This window comes from Anneissia japonica, unplaced genomic scaffold (assembly GCF_011630105.1).
Source record: "Anneissia japonica isolate Jap-2015-1 unplaced genomic scaffold, ASM1163010v1 scaffold287623_len557403_cov176, whole genome shotgun sequence".
Lineage (NCBI taxonomy): Eukaryota > Metazoa > Echinodermata > Crinoidea > Comatulida > Comatulidae > Anneissia > Anneissia japonica.
In genome coordinates, this window is record NW_022683923.1 from 91,482 (window position 1) to 95,606 (window position 4,125).

Genomic DNA, 4,125 nt, shown 5'->3' on the forward strand with positions numbered 1-4,125 from the left:
ATAGGCATCTGGTCACTCAGTAGCCTTACTTGGTGGTTATGAATTGACAGACAGGCACACGACATGATAAAATAAAATTCATTACATTGAATTTATATAGTTTACGTGTTTAATGACTATTTTGGCACTTTCATTAACACATTTAGATATATTAGTTCACGTGTTTAAATGACTACTTTGTCACTTTTCTCACATTTAGGTAGGCTATTATGGCACTGTCTCTTATACACATCTAACAATGAAAAGACGATGTACAATCATTGACGGTTAACACAAATTTCTTAAAATATAATGAAATAAAATCGATATTTCGATAGCTCCTGCCTAAAGTGAGTAAAGTTGGAAGATCTAACATACATGTAGTATTAAACTTGGATTTCAATATGTTCGGTGACGGTTACTATATTCTTTATTAAATGATTCACTCAATAACTTTGTCAGATTCCTCTTCTGTTACATTTTAATTTATATTATTTATTGCATTATATTGCTTGCTGTTTCAGAATGTTTTTATGTAAATATGCATCAGCACACGTTATACATATAACATTAACATTTATATAGCGCACATTTCTACAACATACATCGTAATCAGCGGCGCTTTACATGACTAGTTTAATTTAATTTTATTTATTTACTTATTTTTTATATATTTATTTATTTTTAATACTATAATTATAAAAACCAGAATGTGCACTATGTTCAAATAAAATAAAACAAAAGTGACTTCTACTATGTTTGTGACACGTGCTCAATAAAAGTCCCCTACCCTGATAATAACCCAGAGGAATATTCATTAGAATAATATTTTTTTTTTCACTATAAACGATAATGCAGCAATTAACATTGTGGGGTTCATAACGGTTACGGATCAGGGGGTGGATTGATCAAACTGTTAATAATACGATATTAACTACTACTAATAGTAGTACAGTAGTAGTAGTAGTAGTAGTAGTAGTAGTAGTAGTAGTAGTAGTAGTACCGTAGTATTAGTGGTAGTAGTAGTAGTAGTAGTAGTTGTGAGGATGTTGAGATGAATTTTAAGTTTGGCGGTTGACGTTAGCGAGAAGGGGGGGGGGGGGGGGGGGGGGGGGGGGGAGAGGTTCGAAAAACTTGTTTTGGGGTAGGCCTAAATGGTCTTCAGTGTATGAAATTCCTCAATTATAGCTTTGGACAACTGGTAAATACGGGAATTGTAGTCAAATATGAGGGTATCCGTGTCATTTTTCGATTTGACCTTTGTATTCGAGAAGGCTGAGTCGTAATTTGGATGATGCTTTTTCAATGTTGCGTTTGATGAAAGATATAGGGTAGCTATACTTTGTCTTAACTTGCATACGAGAGTGCTGTTGTGTTTATTATATTGTGTCAGGGAAGCATATACGTTTGATTCGCAGTGCTTTGCTATAAACAATGGATTGTTTGATGCTAGTTGGGTGAGCACTGTTAAAGTCGGTGTACGGTAAGAATGGCCCTGGAAAAAATGGCCCTGGAAAAAATGGCCCCGGAAAAATGGCCCTGGAAAAAATTGCCCCGGTAAAAATGGCCCCATATGACAGGTAGGTAAAAATGGCCCCAATACTCAAATTCTGAATTAAAACTGATTTTCTTGAGTCATTATATGCATTTTTTTATCTTAACTAATTTAGTTTTTAAAAGGAATCTCCCCAATAATCAAATTCTGTATTAAAACTGATTTTCTTGAGTCAATATATGCATTTTTTTATCTTAAATAATTTAGTTTTTAAAAGGAATCTAACATCAAATTGCCATTTACATTTTACTTTTTGCAAGAATTAATATTCAATGATAAAATATTCAAATATAAAAAAAAAAGCCATGAATTACACTTTTTATTTTTTTTCCATTTATATGTTAAAAAATAGCAACAACATAATCAATAAATCAACATAAATCATGCATTTATTAATACTAAAATAATTTACTTGTGGCCGATTTCACGGAAGCGGAATCACAATTTTCCAGAAATTCAATCTGTGTATTGGTAAACCCCACAAACAGTGGGTTAGTATGAACATCAAATTATTGTTTTTTTTTTTGTTTTTTTTTAAGAAAAAGAGAGTTCTACAATCATAATTATATGGTTTAGATGGGGTTTGCAGTGTGTTAAAGGTTTGTGGTGTATTTGCAAGTATTTTTTCATAAAAAAATCTAAATTTTAACCAAAAAATAGTTATGAATGTATTTAATTTTTTTATTGATATACCAAGTCAGTCAATCACAATTGATTTTCTACAGTGTGTTTTGGGAGGTTTGTGGGATTTAGCAATACCACTTAATCCTACCAGAATCACCCTACCCTCACAATCACATGCCATTTTAATTCTTAGCATAATTATACATAATTCTAAGCCAGTAGTAGGCACTTGGATTTAGTTAGTGATGAGAGTAAAAACCAAGTATGCAACTAAATTAGTTGCTTAAATAAATGTATTCCTAATTATTCAGTTTACTAAAAGCCATACTTCATTGAATAAACTCTAAGCAGACGGACAATTTATTGCTAAGTTTGCGAGAAAGTGAGCCTCTCCCTTTTCAAATACATACACAAAATTGATCCAAATCCTTTAACTACTGTTTATTTGCATTGTTTATAACATGTTAAAGTTAATTCATTTGATATTTAACAAAAGTGGAGTTGTGGTTATCTATGAGTTGCATATTTTGGTAGTTGAAGTACTGTATACTGTATGTCACTCCTCTACTTTGTTAGTGAAATAACGTTTTTAAAACTTTTATTTCTACTATCAAAAAATGTTATTCAATGGCCATTGTTTTTCGATTATCTCTCAGAACATTATTTGCATCTACTGTAATTTTTTTTTAAACAAATGCTTTTCAAGACATAAAAAAAAATCACATATTGATCTCAGTTCAAAGGAAAAAATAAAACTTCTTTCTAAATTTACAATTTTCACCTATAAACCTCTTAATTTCACAAAAGAGTGGGTTCTTTTCCAAACAAATACACCCTGCCAAATATTGTGTGTTTAGATTAGATCTTTTGCTTTAACTTTGCAAACTGAGATCATTTAGATACTATTTCTGTATAAACTATTTTTTTCATATTACTGTAAATCTAATGGGTTTTGATAAATTTACTCTGCACTACGGAATTTCCAATAAAAAAAAAAGAAAATTAATTAAAAAGACCATAGATTAAAAATAAGTAAGGCATAACATATTTTTAATCTATGCTAAAGCATAACTATTTTTACATAATGAAATTTAGTAAATCAAATTATTATTTGTGGCTTTTATTTATTAAATCATTAAGAACATAATCTCAAAACAAAATTTAATGACAAGAAAGATCGACGTTTCGGGTCCATCATGGAACCATTCTCAAGATCAAGTAAATTGAAAAAAACTAAAAACAAAAATACCAAGCAGTGACAGGAAGTAAGTAATTAATTTACATATCAATAGGGCTTTAACTTTGTAAACTGAGATCATTTTAGATACTATTTCTGTATAGTATTGTCTCACACAAGGTATTTAATTTAACAAATGAATTGATTATTGACGATCTCTGCCTTTTTCATTTAGGGAGCGACCATAACATATTAATTCTAGACATTAATACTCCTAGTACTAACAGAAAACGTAAAGACGCACCATTAAAAAAGAAAGTCTGGAATATTCCTGACAATTATAATTGGGAATCATTTAAAAATAAAATAACAGGAAAGTTTGAGAACTGGGACCCTGCCCACTTAAATGCGAATGACGCATGGGACGAATGGAAAACGAAAGTTTTATCAGCAGCGGAGGAATCTTTCGGATCGAAAACTTTAAACGGTAAATGTAAATCCTGGTATGATGAAGACGTCGAAAAATCAATCAAATCTAGGAAAGAAGCTTGTAGGATCCATCGTAAATATTCTATGAATTCACAAGACCCTAACTTTAGCATAGATACTTGTAACTCACTATGGGTAAATTACCAAGAAAAGAAAAACGAATGTAAATCAATAATAAAACGTAAAATAATGAAAAATAAAGTAGAGAATTGTTCAAAATTAATGGAAAGAGGAGGACCACAATGCCGTAGTTTCTGGACAGAACTCAAAGGGAGGAAACCCAGAAATATAATAAACTCAG